At 53.9% G+C, this 22,436-nt stretch overlaps 1 pseudogene; it reads right to left on the bottom strand.

Moving 5' to 3' along the window:
- Nucleotides 1-5,270: 5,270 nt before the first annotated feature.
- Nucleotides 5,271-20,913, bottom strand: LOC129043225 (putative protein N-methyltransferase FAM86B2; annotated as a pseudogene).
- Nucleotides 20,914-22,436: the final 1,523 nt, after the last annotated feature.

Here is a 22,436-nt window from a genome sequence, read left to right as displayed (position 1 = left end):
CTTTCTGGCCCTTTAAGAAATGTTTGAGGACCCCTGCACTGTCTTACTCTCCTGCCAAAGGGTTCCCAGGCCTGTGGCAGGATCTGTGGACCTGTGTGTCCCCTGGGGTGTCTCATGGGGCTAAGGAAGGGACTTTGCGCAGGTCCACATACCCTGAGGTGTGCCCTTGGGCAAGGTGGGGTGGTGTGGGAGGGCGTCCTAGCACCCTCATCTTGAGTCCAGGGGATGATAAGACAGTAAGTCCCGTGGAGAAAAGGAATGAGTCAGTCTTGTTTGCTGTTGTAACCTTAGCACTCAGCAACAATATTAGAGAAAGCAAGCCCAGGCCTCGGATGGCAGGGGTGGCCTGGTTCTGCTGATGCGGCCGGGCACCCAGACCTTTGGGAGCCTGCAGGCCTCGCCATGACAGGAGATGCCCGTTCTGAGTCCTGGGCCTGCTCTGTGGTCTCTCACAGGGTTTTTTTCTGCTCATTCAGCCCAGAACCTGAGGAATCAGCCACGGAGCAGTCGGTCTTCACGGAGCGGGATGCTGGGAGCGGGCTGGTGACGCGTCTCCGCGAGCGGCCAGCCCTGCTGGTCAGCAGCACAAGCTGGACAGGTCTGCACGATCCCTGGGGCACTTGGGATTGCTGTGACGGGCACCTGGCCAACCTGTGTTCTCCTCACACCTGCCAGTCCTGCATGCCCCCACCCCGCCACGGTCTCAATGAGAAGGGGAGGGCGTGTGAGCTGGAAGAGTGGTGTCTAGAAACAGGCCCCTGACATTCAATTCTCTTCTCATAGAGGAGGAAGACTTCTCTATCCTGCTGACAGCTTTAGAAAGTAGGTGTGTGGCTGCGGTGAGGAGCTCTGTTCTTATCGGGGCCACTGAGCTGTGAGCTGCTTGCCTGGCCTGCAGCATGTTCCTGTCCTGGGCTACTGGGTGGGGCAGCCTGGGGACAGTAGGGGTGGTGGAGGTGGGCCGCACTGAATCCCCAGTTGGATCATTGAGTGACCAGGCCATGAGGCTGAAATGCCTCCTCCAGGAGAGTATCTCACAGAGGCTGGTGGCCTCCCTGCCAGAGCAGTGCACTTTCTCCACCTGACCAGGTGACTCTGGCTATTGTTTATTTAAAAAATTTTTCTGAATGGGCATGGTGGCTCATACCTGTAATCCTAGAAATCTGGGAGGCCGAGGCAGACAGATCACCCGAGGTCAGGAGTTTGAGACCAACCTGGCCAACATGGCGAAACCTGTCTCTACCAAAAATACAAAAATTAGCTAGGTATGGTGGTGGGCGCCTGTAATCCCAGCTACTTGGGAGGCTGATGCACGAGAATTACTTGAACTCGGGAGGCAGAAGTTGCAGTGAGCTGAGATCATGCCATTGCATTCCAGCCTGGGTGGAAGAGCGAGAGTCTGTCAGAAAAACAAACAAACAAACAAACAAACAAACAAACAAAAACTCTATGAGAAATTCCATGTAGAATTGTTTCTTTTTTTAATCACAGAGTTTGAACAACTGACTCTTGACGGACACAACTTTCCTTCTGTCGTCTGTGTGATAACAGGTACCGCCTGGGACCCTGGGTGTCTGTTTGGTTGGGGGATGGCAGAGGGTGAGGGGCACGCAGCCTTTACCCTGTGCTTCCCATGATCTTGTCTCCTTAATCCTCACTGCAGCTCTCTGCCATAGGGTCTTATACTGCTTGGCATGTGGGAAACTGAGGCTCAGGGGGTTTCACAGCAGGGCAGGGAGCCCAGATTTGAATCTGTAGATACCAAGCTTTCTACTTTTTCAGTAGTTTCCAGGCATCTTTTTTTTGTTGTTTCGTCATTGGTGTCTTTATTTTTTTTCTTTTTTGAGACAAAGTCTCTGTCGCCCAGGCTGGGGTGCAGTGGTGCGATCTCAGCTCACTGCAACCTCTGCCTCTCACATCCAAGCAATTCTCATGCCTTAGCCTCCCGAGTAGCTGGGACTACAGGTGCCCACCGCACCCAGCTTATTTTTGTATTTTTAGTGGATACAGGGTTTCACCATGTTGGCCAGGCTGGTCTTGAACTCCTGACCTCAAGTGATCCACCCGCTTTGGCCTCCCAATATGCTGGAATTATAGATAAGAACCACTGTGCCCGGCCATGTCATTGGTGCCTTAACCAAACCTCTTTTAATTTTTCAAACGGAAGAGCCCCTGTCCCACAGATACTGCTGCTAAGCCCTTTCAAGGTGATTCAGTGAGGAGGGAGAAAAGCGGAAGCGGTTTGGGAAGAGGCGGGGTCTGGGTCAGCTGCTGGTCCTGCTCTCCTCCCTCCTCTGGCCTCTAGGCTCCCAGGAGTGGTTTGGAACCCGTGCCACGTGCTCTGGAGGCAGTGGCAGGGCAGGAGCATCTTGGAACCAGCCTCATGTGCTCTGGGGGCTGTGGCAGGGCAGGGGCGGCTTGGAACCTGGGCCATGTGCTCCGCGCCAGGGCAGTGGGAGTCCTCGTGTCCCCTGTGCACAACACAGACAGAAGGCTGGGTCCACCTAGTTGGCGGTCGGGTGCCAGGCCAGTGCTTACCCCGCCATGTTTGCAGCCTGAGGCCAGCTGGCTGCAGGTGCAGGGCTATGCGTCAGGGGTCAGGGTGCACACACCTCTGCAGGTCTCGGGGCTCCTGGGTTGCTTCTGGAAGGGCCTAGATGGGGCCTGACTGGAGCTGCCGAGGGGTGAAGCTTCTGGGAAAAGGATCCCTCCTAAGGGGGTGTGTCTTGGGCCTGGGGCCATGTGGCAGGGACAGAGATGGGTCCATGGCAGTGTCTGCTCTTCTCTGTGAAGGCAAAGGGCCTCTGAGGGAGTATTACAGCCGCGTCATCCACCAGAAGCATTTCCAGCACATCCAGGTCTGCACCCCGTGGCTAGAGGGCCGAGGACTACCCCCGCTTCTAGGTGAGAGGCCAGCAGGAGGCTCAGGGAGGAGGCAGGGCGTTAGGCAGGGCGTTAAGCAGGGGGAGCAGGGGTGGGCAGGATGTACTTTTTATGAGAAGGTGGCTCTGGAGGCCACTTGGGGAAAGGAGCTGGGCTCTGGCTGAACTCCCGGGAGGAGGCTACTTCCTGGTGTGCCAGCCCCTCCCTGCCAGGTGGCCCCAGAGGCCCTTTACCAAGGGGTTTGAGGAGGCCACGTCCTTTCAGCCTGCCACACCCTCCGTTCAGTCCTCTTCCTTCCTGCAGGAGGGCTGGGCCTGGGGTTGGGGCCACTGTTACCCAGGTGTGGGAGGGCAGTGGCTTTGGGAGGTACAGGGACGATATGTCAAACGGCGTCGCCTCTCCCAGTGAGATGGTTCTCCTTTGCCTCCGTCTCTTTCCGCGTTGATTTCTCCAAGTGGGGAGTCGTGGCTTGGTCCTGATGCATCTCTAGAGCTGCATCTTCCAGCTTCGAGTGAGCAGAGCAGTTGGAGGCTGAGGGCCTTTTCCTGGCAGGATTCTCCAACTAGTCTTTGTTTTAGACAGCCTTGCTCCGTTGCCTAGGCTGGAGTGCGTGATCTCAGTCATGCAACCTGCCCCTCCTGGGTTCAAGCGATTCTCCCACCTCAGCCTCCCGAGTAGATTACAGGATTACAGGAGCGCGCCACAACACCTGGCTTATTTTTGTATTTTTAGTAGAGACAGGGTTTCACCATGTTGGCCAGGCTGGTCTTGAACTCCTGACCTCAAGTGATCCTCTCGTCTTGGCCTCCATAAGTGCTGGGATTCCAGGCATGACCCATCATGCCTGGCCCCAGCTAATCTTTAGAAATGTTAAGCTATTTGACTTTATTTTCACACTCACAGCTGGTTTGTGGTGGGTGTGCTGTGGTTTATTATTATTATTATTATTACTGTTATTATTATTATTGTTATTATTATTATTATTATTATTATTTTGAGACGGAGTTTCGCTCTTGTAGCCCAGGCTAGAGTGCAATGGCACGATCTTGGCTCACTGCAACCGCTGCCTTCCTGGGTTCAAGCGATTCTCCTGCCTCAGCTTCCTGAGTAGCTGGGATTACAGGCACCTGCCACGACGCTTCGCTAATTTTGTATTTTTTTTTTAGTAGAGATGGGGTTTCACCATGTTGGCCAGGCTGGTCATAAACTCCTGACCTCAGGTGATCCGCCCGCCTTGGCCTCCCAAAATGCTGGGATTACAGGCGGGAGGTGAACCTGCGTGGTGGAGGTTGCAGTGAGCTGAGATTATGCCACTGCACTCCAGCCTGGGTGACAGAGTGAGACTCTGTCTCAAAACAAAACGAAACAAAATGAAACAAAACAACAGCATAAAAAACCAAATTGTGGTTACATAGAGCAAGTGTCAACTTACATTTTCAGATGTCCCAGCCAGGCCCTGTGGCTTCTTGGCCAGCTTAAGCCACTTGTGCTTGGGGCTGTCGGGGGCCTTATCCAATTTTCACTCCCCTCGGGGGATGTTGGCCTCACTGTGTTGGGAGGATTTGTGTTCCCAGGGCAGAGACCAGTGCTCTGACCCACCCCTCTTGCCTAGTGGGGTCGGTGGACCTGGGTGTCTGTTTGGACACGTCCTCCAGTGGCCTGGACCTGCCCATGAAGCTGGTGGACATGTTCGGGTGCTGTTTGCCTGCGTGTGCCGTGAACTTCAAGTGGTAGGAGCAGAACCCGAATCTTTCTGGGGATAGCTTCCCAGATCCACCGCTGAGGGGAAAGCAGTGCGGAGCGAGCTGCCCACAGTGAGGCCCTGCCCCTTGGTCAGTCCAGCACACACTGGAGGCCAGGAGGAGGAGCCCTGCGGTTACTGTGGCTGGGCTGAGCCTCACTGAAGTAGTTGCTTCCATTTAGAGCTCATGTTATATTTAGGTTGGTACAAAAGTAATCACGGTTTTTGCCATTAAAAAATGGCAATTACTTTTGCACCAACCTTATATGAAAAAAAAAGCACCTTAAATACTAGAACTCCACTCGGGGCTTTTGCTCCTGGAGTAGAATTGGCGGGAATTGCCTGCAGGCTTACATGGTTTTCTTTGTTTCTTTCTCTCCCACCATTGTCCCTTTTGGCCAAGCTCACTTGGTGGGTTTGAATCAGTTAAATGAGTGTCATGCTATGGCTCACTCCACCCAGCATAGACTGGTGTTTGAAAGGGCGACACTAGAGGAGATTCTAGAAGAAGTAGCCCCAGCACAAGTTAAGCCCTTGGCACCTGCTCAGGAGCCGGCCCCTGGATGGGATTCAGGGATGCGAGCCGCTTGTGTGAGCTGAGCTAAGGGAATGTCGGGATAAAACCTGGTGCCCTAGAAAAGTCATCTTTTATGTGCTGAGCCCGTCCCCAGGGGCTTGCCTTTACTTGTTCCATGGCCATGAAACTAAGAAAAACATGCAAAAATAATTCTTCAGTCCTTGAAGAGCATCCAGCACAGAAGGTACAAACCCTCCTTAAGGCTCCCTCCTCAAATCAGTTTGGCCATTTTGATGTGCAGCCCCCCCAGACCTTTAAACCCTTCAGATGCCAAATCTAAGAACCAGCACCCAGAAACCACACCCCCTGTTCCAACCCCCAGCCTGGCTTCAGCGTGGGGTGGATGGGAGCCCAGTTGGGCACTCCAGGGGTCTTGTGTCTTCTCTAGGCAGCTCTCAGGCTCCCTTGGTTCTCTTTGCAGTTTACATGAGCTGGTGAAACATGTAGAAAATGGCCTGGTCTTTGAGGACTCAGAGGTACTGGCAGCTCAGCTGCAGGTAGCCATGTCTGCCACCACGCCAGGGTGGGCAGGGTTCTGGAGACTGGCACCGAGCCATGCTCCCTGATCCCTGCTTCCCACAGCCAGGGTGGGACCATGCGGGCTCTGGTGGAAAAGCTAGGGAGGGAGCAGAAGTCACAGAGGTTGGCCTACTCTGCTGTCCCATTTTGGTACAGTAGGCTTGGGAAAGTTAGGACACACCTCCACCTGCCCTCTGGATTTATGGAGCTGACACTCCACAAATGATGCTGGAGCCAGGTGGGCCAGGCTGCAGTTTAGGAAGTGATCAGGATCAGGTAGGTAGGCGGGCAAAGGGAGCTTCTGGGACCAGCCTTGAAAGATGGGTGGAATTCTGCAAAGTTACTTGTTTCTTCTTGCAAAACGTAATACATCATTCTTGTCAACAGAATGATTGGGAGGATTTTCAGTAAATATCCAGGTCGGAAGTCATTTAGACTAGGTCCCCCAGTCTCTGTCAGAACCATGGTACTCTGTTGTGGTGTGAAAGTAGCCACAGATCATCTGTAGATTAAGGGGTGTGGCTTTGTTCCAATAAAACTATTTAGAAACACAAGCTGTGGGCTGGATTTGGCATGCAGGCTGTAGTTTGTGATCCTTGATTCAGACAGTTTAGCAAGGCTGAAAAGAACACCGACACCCCCTTGTTGCCCACAGATGGGTGGGACTGTGTTGGCCAGAGGCCGACAGGAGGGTGCTCACAGGGGAACGTACAGCATGTAGAGGCCGGAAGGTGCTCCAGGGCACCAAGTGTGGGAAAGTGGGACATACGGGGTAGTTTCCAGAAAGCATGATGTCAAGTTGGAGGCGGAGCGCTGCTGGGGTGTGAAGGGTTTCAAGTCCAAGTGAGGGAGTTAGGGACTTGGGAGGGGTTGTTGTTGGGTCGGGAACCTTGGGTCAGCCAGGTGGTGACATGGGATGGGGTGGGGACAGGCAATGAAGTAAGCTCTGCTCGTTAGTATTTTGCAGATGCTTTTCTCAAACTTTCCTGATCCTGCAGGCAAGCTAAACCAGTTCCGGAAGAACCTGCGTGAGTCGCAGTAGCTCTGATGGGATGAGAGCTGGGTGCAGACTGTACTCCCTTTGGTTACGGACACATAACTCCTGGGCCAGAGGTTAATACCCCAGGACACCTGCTGTCCTTCCGCAGCTTCTTCTTGGAGTCTCAGGGCAAACCCTTTCGAGCGGCGCCTCCCAGTGGCCAGAAACTGAAATGACGGCAGTGGTGCCGCCTGGTGAATGAATTGGTTCTGTGACCCGGGAAGCTGAGGTTGGCCCTGATTTCTTCTTTGGAGGCTCGGAAACGCTTCCTGTCTTCTTCTGTTCTTCACGCCTCATGCCCCTGCTAGCGTATTACTGTTCTGTGACTTCTCTGTGACCTGCAGTACTCCTCATCCTGTATTTGGTCTCCAGGTGTCACCTTTCTGCCGTGTTCCTAACACTTTGATTCCTGCCTTCAAAAAAGCACCTGCTGCACCATAAGCCCAGGGATGTGGCAGCTGCAGCGGGCTTGGCTTTGTGAGGAACAGAGTGTGTCCAGGGATGTGACAGCTGCGGCGGACTTGGCTTTGTAAGGAACCGAGTGTGTCTAGGGATGTGGCAGCTGTGGCGGGCTTGGCTTTCTGAGGAACCGAGTGTGTCCAGGGAAATGGCAGCTGCAGCGGGCTTGGCTTTCTGAGGAACCGAGTGTGACCACGTTGGGGGAACGTCATACTTGATACACACGTTTTTAGTTGCACAAAGAAAATGCTGTTTTTGGAGCCAGAATTTTCATGTCTGATTTATGGTGATTTTCTTAAGAACCAGAACTGCTGGCAGAAAGGGGGCACCCACATGCTTAGATAGCCGATGTCTTATTAGAGGGCAGTTTGTGGTTCCTGACTTGGAATTTAACATTCTTCAAACATTCTAGTCCAATGAAACTTTTATCCGCTTTCCCATATAAAAATTCTTTCCACGAGGGTGACATGATTCTTACAATCACATTGGAGTCGTGTGTGAGTCGTACAGTGTGAGGTTCAGCATTGCCATCTCCAAGTGCTCTCCATAGGGAAACAGTTTCTGGTCATGATGAGCTTCTGCTTCCCATCTGATCCCGGCCCGGCCTGGCCTGGGAAGAGAGCACGTGTTTGAGGATGGCGGTGTTTGGGGACAGGACATGAGCGTATTGTGTGGGGCTGCTAAGACAGGCCTGGCAGGGTGGGGGGGTGTCCAAGTCAGTTTACTTGGTTCACAGGTTCCCAGGCCCACCCACGTACCTAGAATTGGCCTCCAGGATGGGACCAGAAATGTGGTTTTTCATAGAAATGGCTAGCAGCAGGCACCATGCCGCTGTCCACTCTCTGCCCACATCTGCCCCAGCACTTGGCACAGCGAGACAGAAGCAGAGATCTGAACCCACATCTACCTGGCTGCTCAGTCAACCCACTCTTCACAAAGCTTAGAAAGCGGCCGGGCACAGTGGCTCACGCCTGTAATCCCAACACTTTGGGAGGTCAACGCGGGCGGATCACTTGAGGTCAGGAGTTCGAGACCAGCCTGGCCAACATGGTGAAACCCCATCTCTACAAAAATACAAAAATTAGCCAGGCATGATGGCGGGTACCTGTAATCCCAGCTACTTGGGAGGCTGAGGCGGGAGAATTGCTTGAACCCAGGAGGCGGAGGTCGCAGTGAGCTGAGATTGTGCCACTGTACTCCAGCCTGAGTGACAGTGAGACTCCATCTCAAAAAAAAAAAAAAAAAAAAAACCACACACACACACACACACACAAAGCTTAGAAGGGGCTGGTGTTCTTATAAGCACAGATGTCTGAAGAGCCATTAGCCAGAATGATTCTTTTTTTTTTTTTTTTTTTTTGAGACAGATCTTGTTCTGTCATCCAGGCTGGTGTGCAGTGGCACGGTCATTCCTCACCACAGCCTCGACTCCTGGGCTCTAGCAATCCTCCCACTTGCTGAGGAGCTGGGATGACAGGTGCGTGACACCATGCCAGTAATTTTTTTATTTTGTAGAGATGGGGTCCTGAACGCATGGCCTCAAGTGATGCTCCTGCCTCAGCCTCTTTTATTATTTTTTAGACGGAGTTTTACTCTGTTCCCCAGGCTAGAGTGCAGTGGCGCAATCTCAGCTCACTGCAACGCCTCCCAGGTTCAAGTGATTCTCCTGCCTCAGCCTCCCGAGTAGCTGGGTTTATAGGCGTGCAGCACCATGCCTGGCTAATTTTTGTGTTTTTAGTAGAGATGGGGTTTCACCGTGTTGGCCAGGCTGGTCTTGAACCCTTGACCTCAAGTGATCTGCTCACCTCAGCCTCCCAAAGCCTCAGCCTCTTACAGTGTTGGGATTACAGGCGTGAGACACTGTGACCCGGGATGATTTTCAATTAGTTTTTTGTTACAAGTGGAAAATGCGTATTTACAAAAATGAAGTAGTACAGACATGAACATGTAGAAGTCTCTATAATCCTGACATCCAAAGATGGCACCTGTTACCGTGTATATGAGGCATGTCCAATCTTTTGGCCTCCCTGGGCCACATTGGAAGAAGAAGAATCGCCTTGGGCCACACATAAAATACACTAACGCTAGCAATAGCTGATGACCTAAAAGAAAAAAAATCACACAAACTCCTCGTACTGTTTTAAGAAAGTTTACAGATTTGTATTGGGCCGCAGGTTGGACAAGCCTGCTACGTACATATTCTAGGTTTTCCCCTATAGGTATACTTACGTGAAAATGATTATTGTGATCATTGTTTTTGAGATGAAGTCTTGCTATGTTGCTCAAGGTGGCCACAAACTCCTGGGCTTAAGCCATGCTCCCGCCTCAGCCTCCTGAGTAGTTGGGAATATAGGTACTCATAACCATGTGTGGGTGATTATTATTAGTTTTTAAACAAAAATGGGGCTGGGCGCAGTAGCTCATGCCTGTAATCCTTACACTTTGGGAGGCTGAGGCAGCAGTTCACTTGAGGACAGGAGTTCAAGACCAGCCTGGCCAACATGGCGAAACCTCGACTCTACAAAACATACAAAAATTAGCCAGGCTCGGTAGCACACGCCTGTAGTCCCAGCTACTCAGGAGGCTGAGATGGGAGGATAGCTTGAACCTGGGAGGTGGGAGGTTGCAGTGGGCCGAGATGGCACCACTGCACTCCAGCCTGGGCAATACAAAGCCAAACTCTGTCTCAAAAAAAAAAAAAAAAAAAAGGGTGGGTGGGGGCTTATACTATTTTTGCTGTTTGGCACTTTTTTCACTTAAAAGATTTTGCAGGTATTTTTTCACGTAAGTATCTGAAGGAAGACTTCCTTTTTTTTTTTGCCTTTTTGAGACAGGGTCTTGCTCTGTTGCCTAGGCTGGAGTGCAGTGGCGAGATCAGAGTTCCCTGCAGCCTCCACCTCCTGGGCTCAAGCCATCCTCCCACCTCAGCCTCCCGAGTAGCTGGAACTACAGGTGTGTGCAACCACGCCCGGCTAGTTTCTGTATGTTTTGTGGAGATGGGGTCCCACTATGTTGCCCAGGTTGGTCTTGAATTCCTGGCGTCAAGGAGTCCTCCTGCCTTAGCCTCCTAAAGTGCTGGGATGACAGGCCTGAGCCCCGTGCCCAGCCAGACTCCTGTGCGAGGTTGTATGGGACTCTGTCTTGGAACCCAGTATGCTTTCGTTTGCTGGCTTGTTTGTTGGATCTGTAGTTAACGGGCTGCCTCATGTGGACAGACATTGGGTCGTCCGTATCTCTGTGTGCAGGCAGAGGCTGCTGCGGGTGCATCTGTGCACATGGCTGTCAGGAGGGGCTGTGCTCAGGGCGAGCTGGGGCAGAGGCTGGTGGCATTGGGGGGCTTGAGTGTGTCGTGTGGAGGCACGAGAGCCAGGTGGCCGGGCTGCAGTCTGCGGGAGCTCAGGGGTCGCTTGGCCTCTGTGTGTCCTAGTGTCTTTGTTGGTGAGATGGGACAATGACAGCACACCCTCACAGGTGCTGGGGGCTGACAAATGTCAGGTCTGAGGACAGTGGCTGGCCCACTACGGGGCCAGTTCCCCTTCTCTACAGTCACCCTGCTCGTCTTCCATCGACTGGGTGTTCAGGACAGTGGCCTGGTGGATCCGCCTCTACAGCCTGTGCTCCAGCGTCCTGCAGGCCACAGCTGTGTCCAGCCCTGACCCCGACTGCCTCTCCTGCCACCTCCATTTTATAGATAAGGAAACCGAGGCCCAAGGGCTTAGGGAACCCTGCTCTGAAGAACACAGTAGGGCTGCTGGGCTCAGACCCTCCCTCCCTGTGCTGAGCTGCCCTCCTCCTGCTGCAAGCCCCCCATGCCCCAAGCCCACCCTGCTCACCGGCCTCTGCCCGAGTTCCCCGCATGGTATGGGAGTGTGGGGCATCCTAGCCATTCCCCGGTGCCCAGTTCTTTCACTTCCACTGGAGTCCTGCAGGGACAGCTCGGGGACAATGCAGGCCCAGGTGGGCATGGGGGCTCACCTAGCTCCGTGGTAAACAGCTGGTCCGTCTCTGGGTTGTGGACAGTGAAGACCACTTAGACCGCAGGAGCCTGCTTGTACTCCCGGCAGGCAGCCAGCCTCCGCAGGACCCCGACCAGCGACACGATGGCTTCTGGGCAATACAGCACGTCTATGGTGAAAGCTTCAGGTTACTGAAAGGGAGCAGCGGACAGTTCCAGGTCATGCTGACCTCAGCAGCAGGGCGAGGCCAGAGAGGCAGCGCTCATATGAGACTATTAGATGCCATTTGACCATTTGGGCCATTAGATGGAAAGGCAATTACTTGGGTGAAAAAGGAGAACCCTTAGTAGAGAAAGCTGCAAAAGACCGAAGCAAAAGAAAAAAATCTCCAGACTCACTGGTGTTCCTTAAAAAACCAGCTCTGGTTCTCGGCCTATCTAGAGGGCTTCGAAAGACACAAAGCCTGACCCTGCCATGAACTTCGTGTTTCAGGCATCTGTTAATTAGTCTGCTGGCTTGCAGGTGTGGGCTTGTGTCCCCTGTCCACTGCTGGACCTGTGGTTTTCAGGGCTGGGACCCAGGACCACAGGCAGAGCTCTGTTCGACCAGAGAGGGGACTGAGTGTGCTGGCAGAGGTGAGGGGTTTTTGGTGGCCCAGCCAAACACCACCTTCTCTCAAGGGCCCTGTCCTTATCCCAGAAGTAGTTGTTTTCCTCCTGTGGTCTCTGAAGGACACAGGGCATGGCTCTGGGACACAGCCATGTGGTGACGACTGTAACGGGAGTATGCCTGTCTCCAACAAGAGGGCTGTGGCTTGAAGGTCACCTTAAGAGGCACCCCTGTCCGTTGATGTCACCCTGGAGGCCCAGAGTAACCCTTCTGGAAGCCCCATCATGTCCATGCCCGACAGCGTCCATTGTTCCCTTTTCCCAGAGCCAAGAGCTGAGTAGAGCTGCAAGAACACCGCCTGCATAGGGTGCCCAGGGCTGGGCATTGCCTGCTGCAATGACAACATCTAGCTGGAAGGCAGAGAGCTGATGGACCATCACGACCTCCCAGTCCAGCCGGGCCATGTCACCCTAGGGCTGTCTTAAGTTGGCAGTGATGTCTGCCTCTAATGAGAGGCCATTGAGAAGGACTTTCCCTAGGAGCTGCTTGAAGACCCAGCTGTGACAATCGCTGAAGATATATGCCCGAGGGCGGCATATCTTGCAGATGTCCAGGCCTGTGAGGCTGGCACCACTGCCAAGCTCTAAGACAGTCCTGGCACGAAGAAAGGGGACGGTTTCTGCGACTGCACTAGGGTAAGCCTGCCTCGGTGCCCTGCCCTGCATCCCGAGGTCACCTGTGAGTGAAGGCTGCCGGGTTCTCGATGGCCCATTCTGCAAGGTAGAGGGCAGCATCCCATGTGACCAGGCCCGTGGTGCCATGGGAGATGATGGCCGTGCTCTCGGAGAGCCCCCTGAGGCCTGCACCAAGAGAGGGCGAGACAGTTAGTCCAGCAATCAGAAGACAAGTGGCTTAGCAGACAAGTAGCCATCCACCACATGGCTGAGTAAACGATGACAGGACCAATTTCCACTCAGCAATGAGAAGCAGCTAACTGTTGACATGTCAACAGCTTGCACGGGCCTCAAGGGTGTCATGCAGCATGAAAGACACTCATCTCAGGCCACACAGGATTCCATTCATCCAACATTCCTGAGACGATGGAATTCTGGTGATGGAGCACAGGTCAGCCGTGGTCAGGGGCCGGGTGTGGCTATGAAGGGGTGGCTGCCTGGTGATGTTTCAATATGCTATGTTTTTCCTTTGTGATTTTCTGTATCTATGTTTTATCTTATTTTTTTTTTTGAGCTCTGTCACCCAGGCTGGAATCAGTGGCACGATCTTGGCTCACTGCAACCTCCACCTACTGGGTTCAAGGAATTCTCCTGCCTCAGCTGCCCAAGTAGCTGCGACTACAGGCATGTGCCATCATGTCTGGTTAATTTTTGTACTTTTTTTTGAGACAGAGTTTTGTTCTTGTTGCCCAGGCCAGAGTGCAATGGTGCAATCTTGGATCACTGCAACCTCCACCTCCTGGGTTCAAGAGATTCTCCTGCCTCAGCTTCCCGAGTAGCTTGGATTACAGGCACCCACTGCCACACTCCGCTGATTTTTGTATTTTTAGTAAAGATGGAGTTTCATCATGTTGGCCAGGCTGGTCTTGAACTCCTGACCTCAGGTGATCCACCCACCTCAGCCTCCCAAAGTGCTGGGATTACAGGCATGAGCCACCACGCCCAGCCTAATTTTTGTATTTTTAGTAGAGACACATTTCACCATATTGGCCAGGCTGGTCTCGAACTCCTGAACTCGGATCCACCCGCCTCAGCCTCCCAAAATGCTGGGATTACAGGCATGAGCCACCGCACCTGGCCCTGTCAAGTATTCTTTGAGGACTGGGCACCAGGTCCTTGTGAAGCAGGTAGTGTGTGTTACCTATTGGACAAATGCTCAACAACCCCACGAGACATGCTATTGTTGTTGAAGTGCTTGATTTACAGACAGGGAAACTGAGGCTAAAGAAGGTTAATGGACCTCATGTCTAAGACTGCAGAATGGGTGAGTCAGGATTTAAACCCACACCCACGTTTTCACTTTGTCTGTGCAGGAAGGGTATCTGGGCTGTGAGGGGGAGGATGGTGCCCTTCTCATACCAGCAAATAGCTCCGGTGGCCCTGGGTGGACTCCTCGGCCATCAGGGTCTCCGCCAGCTCCTCGTACAGCTCATCCAAAGTCTCCGTGTGGACAGCCTCGTGCTGGGGGCAGACAGAGTGAGAGCTTGTTTGCTTTCGTTCTAATCTGTGAAAATGGCGAGATGATTTTCACCAAGTTTGGAGGGGAGATTTGGGATGGAATGTGTAATACCGGCCAGCTGGCATATAAAATATTCACTTCATTGGGCGTGATGGTGTGTGCTGAATAGTCCCAGCTACTGTAGGGGCTGACATAGGAGGACTGCTTGAGCCCAGGAGTTCGAGGACAGCCTGGGCAACAGAGATCTTGTCTCTAAAAAAAAAATAATTCCACTTGGTGGGGAAACTTGGACGGGAGGACCTTCAACAAGAGGTGTTGAGAGGGTAGGGTTAGGTGTAGTCTAGGGCAGGAGACAAGGGTTCTGTGAGAGCTGCCACGTGACCATGATAGAGAGCTCTGTGTTTGGATCAAACACAGAGAGGAGGAAAAAAAAAGTGCTTTGAAGTGAGCCCAGGCAGAACTGTGAGGGCAGCCTATGCTGCAGGCTGTGGCTGTCAGCAGGCTGCTTCTCCACGGCTGGCCTCATCCTAAGATTCACAGGGCAGCAGCAGAGTACACTGGGTGACTGCTGCCCTCTCCTGGTGGCACAGGGCAGACCTGCTGGTGACCACAGATGCGCCCTTTTGGGGAGGACTAGGGAGAAAGCAGGTATTGGAGAAGCAGGGGATTGTTTATTTGCTAAAAGTGTGGCCCTTTCACTCAGCAGTTCTGCTACTGCCTACTAAGGAATGGCCTCTCGACATCCTCATGTCAAACCCCGCATGTTCGGGCCCTTCTTTAAAATCCATCCTAGGCCAGGTGCGGTGGCTCATGCCTGTAATCCCAGCACTTTGGGAGGCCGAGGCAGGCGGATCACCTGAGGTCAGGAGTTCGAGACCAGCCTGGCCAACATGGTGAAACTCTGTCTCTACTAAAAATACAAAAACTAGCCAGGCATGGTGGCGTATACCTGTAGTCCCAGCTTCTTAGGAGGCTAGGCACGAGAATTGCTTGAACCCAGGAGGCAGAGGTTTCAGTGAGCCGAGATTGTGCCACGGTAATCCAGCCTGGGCAACACCGTGAGACTCTGTCTCAAAAAAATAAATAAATAAGTAAAAAATAAAATCCATCCTATATCAGTCAGGAAAGAGATCATTCCAGCAGGATCAATGCAGAGAATTCACCAGAGGAACTAGTTCCAAAGGTATGGCAAGAGCTAAAACTTCTAAAAGGGGCCTGTTGGGCAACCCAGAAACGGACAAGAGCAGGAAACTCCAAACCCTTCGGGGGGCAGGAGAGAGGGTGTGGGTGAGGGTTCCAGTGCTGTGGGCTGGGCCAGCTTGGTAGGAATGAGAATCCACATGCTAGGAGCTGGGGCCCCAGAGAAGCAGCTGCTGTGTAAACCCCAGGAGGCAGAGTGAGGGAGAGACACTGGCCCCCTCTTCTTCCCGCCCTGCACTGTCTCCCATGGGTCACATGCAGCTGCAGCCAGTTGCCTGGAGAGGATCCTGCCATGCTGGGGTTTGCAAAGCAGGCCCAGGGCCTGGGAAGGACGGGGGCTCCAGCACGCAGGTGGCTATGCTGTCCGGCTACTGGGCGGACACTGCCCATAACTGACATTTTTGATGAGTTCTGAGAGAAAGCACCGGGCCTACTTGACTGACGGCCGGTGCTTCACACACACAGGATGCTTCACAGTCTATGGCAAAGGACAGAACGTTGGTTGCTCGAGAGCCCATCTTAGGTCTCCTATGAGCTTCAAGCCAACACAGCAGAGGGCAAACTCCAGGCTACCTGATCCCTCAGCAAAGATATAGATGGACACAGCGTTCTGGCCCCATGCATCTGAAGTTTGTCTTAAGATATAAGCCGTTTCCTAAAAATGCTTCCACTGAAGCGGCACAGGCTATGGCGGCATCTCTAACACCCATTCTGAGCAGGAACACAGGGCATGTGGGCCCAAACCACCTCCCTCCCAGAGGAGCCAGTGTGAACCAGGGTTTGCAGTAAGGACAGCCGCCAACTGTCTGGCTCTATGAAAGAGGCGGGAAGGCCCACTCGGCAACTGCTCTCTTGGAGCGTGTGTCCCTGGGGACAGGATGGAGGGGAGGGGACGCTCAGGGTGACACTCCAGCTGAAGCCAAGGGAAGCCAAGTGCAGGACGAGCAAGTTCCAGGCAGTGGGAACAGTCGGTGCAAGCTCTGAGGTGGCCACAGCCTGGCACTGGGAAAGGAGGGCAGAGGGAATGGTGCAGCAGGAGTGGGAACGGTGAGAAAACAGGAGCCTGGAGGGAGAGGGAGGAGATGGTCCGCAGTGCCTGCTGGCTGGGAGGGATGCAGATTCTGCCCAAGGGCAGGAAAGTACCCCACGCAATACACAGGCTCTTCAGGCTGGTGCTGGTTTTTCATTTTTTCTGACACAGAGTCTCGCTCTGTTGCCCAGGCTGGAGTGCAGTGGCCCGATCTTGGCTCACTGCAGCCTCCGCCTCCCAGGTTCAAGTGATTCTCCTGCCTCAGCCTCCCGAGTAACTGGGACTATAGGCGTGCACCACCACGCCCAGCTAATTTTTGTATTTTTAGTAGAGATGGGTTTTTGCCATGTTGGCTAGGCCGGCCTTGAACTCCTGACCTTAGGTGATCCATCCACCTCAGCTTCCCAAAGTCCTGAGATTACAGATGTGAGCCAGTGCACCCAGCCTTGTGCTGGATTTTAAAGCAGCCCTCCCTACATTTCATGCTTCACCACCTACGAGAGTGAGGCTCAGGGTGAAACTCAGAGCAGGGTGCGAGATAACTTCAGGTATCTCCATGCTCGAAACCCTGACCTACTGTATTGCCCGAAAGTCTTCCCTGCTGTGGCTGCATCTTTTCCACGTGGATAGTCTTGGTTCACCTCTAGCACAGGAATTCTTAACTGGGGCTCCTAGGATGGGCTGGGTGGGTGGGGGTGGAGGATGTCTGCCTCCCCTGAGTTTGTATGGAAAACGTATTCTTCTGGTGCACTTCTTTCTGGGAGGGAGTCTGTTGCTTTGTCTTTTCTGAAGGGCTCATGGCCTTTCGAAAGTGAAGACCCAGGATGCAGGGTGATCTGCACTTCGCCCTCAAGGCCAAGGTCAGGCTGTGGCTGGACCGGGTGGTGATCCTGATACTGTCTCTCACCTGCATGCAGATATGCTTGAGTCCAAACCCCACCCTGGGCAAAGCAAGGGCCCATTTAGGTCTAGAATAGACAGGAGTGGGCAGGACAGGCCTCAGGAATGCAAAAAAGAAAGTCTCTGAGCATCTACAAAATGCCAGAAGCTCTTTTGCACCCGTCATCTCTGTTTTTGCTGTGGATGGTTTAAAAAACATTCCCTAGATTCCCCCCTCTCATGCAGATTTTTGTATATTCTGATGTCTTTGTCTAAGTCTTAGATAGAAAACGAAAGCGCTGGAGCTCTCGGAGGTGCTGACACCCACCTGCAGTGCTGATTCAATGGTTTTTTTCTTTGAACAGGGGTGTTTTTAAAGAGTACAAGCACACCTGTGGTTCTTCTCTCACGTCTTCCGGAGAGATTCAGGAGGCAGGGTCATGAGTCCTAGGGACTCTGGGATTCTTACCTTCTGCAAAATATCCCGCAGCAGCTCAGAATCTGATGAGTGTCTTAACTTTGCTTCTAAGCTCTGTGTGGAGGGGAGAGAGAAATCTCAAGGGCGCATTCACAGGAACATGAAACGCGCAATAGAATGTGTGGGCAAAGCCCTATGTGATCCCTCCCTGGGGACGTGGAGCCAGTTGGAAGTGGAAGCCACAGCAGCTGAAAGCCTGACCTTCAGATGTCGCAGGGTGCACCTGGATGAGTGACAGGAAGAAGGCTAGAAGACTGACTCTTGGCCGCATTAGTCCTGGCTACTTAGCTGCCACCCAGGTCATGGACCAGTTCCCTGGTTGCACTGGTCAGCCAGGAATTACCAGGGCAGCCATGGCACCAAGGTTTGATGGGCTTGCCATCTGAGTTTAAGTGGAAATGCAGAATGTGCCCGTACCAGCCTGGGTAATATTGACCTCTTACAGGGGCCTCAAGCCCAGCAGCGAGCTTTGGCTCCCGAGTTAGGCAGACTGTCTCGGCTGGTATGTGACACAGGGCAAGGTACTTCATTGCTTAAGAGCTCCTTCCATGCTGTAAAAGGCTCTACAACACCTGGTCCTAATCCCTCTCTCTGGCCTGTTCTCCCTCACCCCTTGCCCACCCTGCTCACTCCACTCCAGCCACACTGGCTGCCTTGCTATTGTTCCTCAACCACAGCTGGCTTGTTTCCACCACAGGCCTTTGCATATCCTGTTCCCCAAGCCCTTCCCATGGCTAGCTGCTTCACCCCTCAGGCCCCAGTTCAAATGCCACCTCTTTGGGGAAGGCTTCTGTAGGGACCAGCCCCACAGGGTCGGTGGGTCTCTCCCTGTGTGCAGCAACGAGAGAGTGTAGAAATAAAGACACAAGACAAAGAGATAAGAGAAAAGGCAGCTGGGCCTGGGGGACAACTACCACCAATGCGCGGAGACCGGTAGTGGCCCTGAATGTCTGGCTGCGCTGTTATTTATTGGGTACAAGGCAGAAGGGGCAGGGTAAAGAATGTGAGTCACCTCCAATGATAGGTAAGGTCACGTGGGTCACGTGTCCACTGGACAGGGGGCACTTCCCTGCCTGGCAGCCGAGGCAGAGAGGGAGAGGAGACAGAAAGACAGCTTATGTCATTATTTCTGCATATCAGGGACTATTAGTACTTTCACTAATTTACTACTGCTATCTAGAAGGCAGAGCCAGGTGTACAGGATGGAACATGAAGGCGGACTAGGAGTGTGACCACTGAAACACAGCATCACGGGGAGACAGTTAGGCCTCCAGATAACTGTGGGCAAGCCTGACTGATGTCAGGGCCTCCACAAGAGGTGGAGGAGCAGAGTCTTCTCTAAACTCCCCCAGGGAAAGGAAGACCCACCCCCCACCTTTCCCGGTCTGCTAAGTAGAGGGTGTTTTCTCTTGACACTTACGCTACTGCTGGACCACAGTCCACCTGGCAATGGGCATCTTCCCAGATGCTGGCATTACCGCTAGACCAAGGAGCCCTCTGGTGGCCCTGTCCGGGCATAACAGAAGGCTCGCACTCTTGTCTTCTGGTCACAACTCACTATGTCCCCTCAGCTCCTATTTCTGTATGGCCTGGTTTTTCCTAGGCTATGATTATAGAGCAAGGATTATTATAATATTGGAAAAAAAGTAATGGCTAAAAACTAATGATTAATGATATTTATATATAATCATATCTAAGATCTAGATCTGGTATAACTATTCTTGTTTTATGTTTTATTATACTGGAACAGCTCATGTCCTCTGTCTCTTGCCTCGGCGCCTGGGTGGCTTGCCGCCCACAGGCTTCCCTGATTCCGCGACTTTGGTGACTCTTCTCCCCGGTTGCTCCATTCACCATTTCCCTGTTTTCTTGGCTTTAAAGCCACTCTCATCTGGTCTTTTCTTGTTTATTCATTTATTTGTTTATTCTCTGGCTCTCCCATGCAAGCAGAGCCTCATCTGTCATGGGTACTGCTGATCCATGGTGTCTGGCTCACGTAAGGCATTTATTAAACATTTTGAGACCGAATAAAAACAGTAGCTAACACCGACATGCATTTACCATGAGCCAGGCACTGATCCACAAGCTTTTGGACTCAACTCTGACAACAACCTTAAGAGGTAGGTATCATTATATCCCCCATTTTATTAATAAGAAAACAATAGCACAGAGAGATGCAGTCACTTGCCCAAGGTCACACAGGGCCAGGGGTTGGGCCAGGATTCGAAGCAGGCAGGCTGTCTCCTGGGTCTGAACTCTCAACTACTTCACCCTAATCAAACAATCCCTCTGGTCAAATGTGAGTGATAATAGTACCCACCTCGTGGGTGTTGAGGGTGAGCCCAAGTTAGCATTCAGCGTGGACATGTGAACAACTATAGTCAATATTGAATGGAGATCTATGATGCTTTTATGACGGTTTCTATTTTGGGTTAAAAATGCACAAATTTCTCCTGACCAGGAATGATCTCTGAGTGCTAAATATTTTATGTCAATGGAATAACGCAAATGATTAAGCAACACCCCATAAAATGGGGCAGACTCAGGGAGGAATACGTATCCAAACTGACTCATCCCAGTGAGCTCACCGCACATGAATTACAAATGGGGCGGGGTGCATTAAGCCCCTGTGCAGGCATAAGGGAGGCTGCTGCCTGCCATGCGCCTGTGCTGAGAATGGCAGGTCCCCAGGGAGACGAGAGGCCACGCCCTTCTCTGTCTCTTCCATCACAGGCGTGAGAGCCTCAGCGCATGAGCTGATTCTGTGCAGTGCTCGACATACAGATGAGAACACTGAGGCGCGAGGGACAGCCTGTGACCTGGTCACTGCGCTCAGGAGGACATGGTTACCCGCGGTCCTCAGGGCGCTGACTTTTTAGAATGGGTGAGGGCAGCTGTAGCCCAGTGACCAGAACGATTACTGCCTTTAAGAAGTCGTGAAAATGATCGTGAACTCTACCCCACACCGAGCGTGCATCTGCCCCCCATGACGGCGGAGACGCCCCCAGCTTCCGCCGCCAGCCCGCGGGGCAGGAGGGGTGCGAGAGACTCTGGCCAGGCCCCAGGGATGGGGACGGGGTCGCGCGGCCCTGACCGGCGGGAGCCCAGGCACTCACGTGGCGGGAGCGCGGGGGGCTTCAGCACAGAGACCCATCCCGTCTGCCCCTGGACTCCAGCGAGCCCCTCGGGCCTCTCCCCTCGCCCCGCCGCCCACCTGCCAGGGGAAGGAGCGCAGTGTGCGCGTAGCCAGGAAGCGGCGCTTGAAACTCTGCAGCAAGAGTTCGGTCCCCGCGTTCTCCTCGGGCGCCATGACGTGGGCAGGGCCGCAGCGTTGCCGGGAAACCGGGCAAAAGCCAGGCCTAGACTGAAGAGGGGGCGGGCCCAGGGCAGTGCTTGGGGGAACAGAGGGGGCGGGGACCGGGGATAGGGTCAGGAGGAGCGTCGTGGGGGCGGACTCTAGGGCGGGGCCAGGATGAGCGTTTGAGGGCGGGGCCTGGGGTGGGGCCAGAATGAGCGACATGAGGGCGAGGCCTGGGGTAGGGCCAGGATAAGCGTCATTGGGGCAGGTCCTGGGGAGAGTCCATGTTGGCGGGTCCTGGGGCGGGGCCAGGATAGGGCGATCCTGGAAGCGGGGCTTCGGAAGCGTCCAGGTTGGTGGCGTCCTGGAGGCGGGGCCTTGCGTGGGGGCAGAATAAGAGTCCTGGAGGCGGGCATTAGGGCGGGGATAAACGATGATTGGGTTCAGGAGGCGGGACTCCGAGCAGAGCCCAGGAGACGGATCTTAGGGCGGGGCTAAGGCCAACCTAGAGAAGGGCTCAGGAGGCGGGGCCGGGGTGGGGCGTTGACTATGTCATAGCACATGACCAGGCGGTGCTCGGACCCTGGGAGGCGGAGCTTAGGTCTGGCCGACGTGGGGAGGGGCCCAAGATCCGGGAGGCGGGGCCGAGTCCAGGCTGCAGCCTACGCTCAGGAGGCGGGCCCTGGGGTATGGCCAGGTGCTGCTCGGGCCCTGGGAGGCGGAGCTTAAGGAGGGGCCAGTGTCGGGAGGGACCCAGGGACCGGGAGGTGGGTCGGGGCTGGGCTCAGGGGCCGAGACGGAGCTGGGCTTGGGGCGGGGCCGGGACGGAGCGAGGGGTCCAGGGTGTGGGAAACGGGGAGGTGTTTGAGGAGGGGATCGGAGTGTGGCTCACGTTCGGGAGGCTTTACCTGCGGAGGGTTTGAGGCAGGCCCAGGAGCGAGGCCACGGTCGGCCGAGGCGGGGCCAGGGGCGGGCCCTAGGAGCCGGAGCTTTGGGCGGGGCCGTGTCCGGGTTTGGGGCCCGGGAGGCGGGGCCGGTTAGGGCAAGGGTCCCTGGGATCCTCGGGTCAGGCCTTGGGCCAAAGTAGGCACTCTCGCAGTTCTTCCGCCTTCAGGAAGGTCTTTTTGGCAGGGGCCTTACGGGTGGGCGCTTCGGTCCTGGAGGCCTTATCCTAGCCGCCTCTCCATCAGCGCCACCCGTCTGGGGCCCGACAGGAGGCAGCTTTCCCTCTGTCCCCCAGCCTTTGGACTGTCACCAAACAAGCCATTCGTTCACTAAATACTTATTAAGCGCCTACCATGTGCCTGGCAAGGCAGATGTAACAGTGAGAAAAACTACGTGTGGTCCTGTCCCTCCAGGGGCTCAGGGGCTCGTGGAAGAAGTGGACATTGAAGTACTTATCACACAAATGAGTATAAAAGTACAATAGCGATATCTGCCACGAAGGCGAGCAGACAGAGCTAGCGGGGCTTCCAGGAAGAGTTTTGATCTTGCAGGGACAGGAAGGAGGAGTTAGCTCCTGCGGGGTGGGATTAGGGGTGGTGGTGATATAGACTTGGGGACACAGTGGAAAAC

The sequence above is a fragment of the Pongo pygmaeus genome, chromosome 7 (genome assembly GCF_028885625.2).
Source record: "Pongo pygmaeus isolate AG05252 chromosome 7, NHGRI_mPonPyg2-v2.0_pri, whole genome shotgun sequence".
Taxonomy (NCBI): Eukaryota; Metazoa; Chordata; class Mammalia; order Primates; family Hominidae; genus Pongo; species Pongo pygmaeus.
Note: the sequence above shows the minus strand (reverse complement) of the source record. Positions and strands in the feature narration are given on the sequence as shown.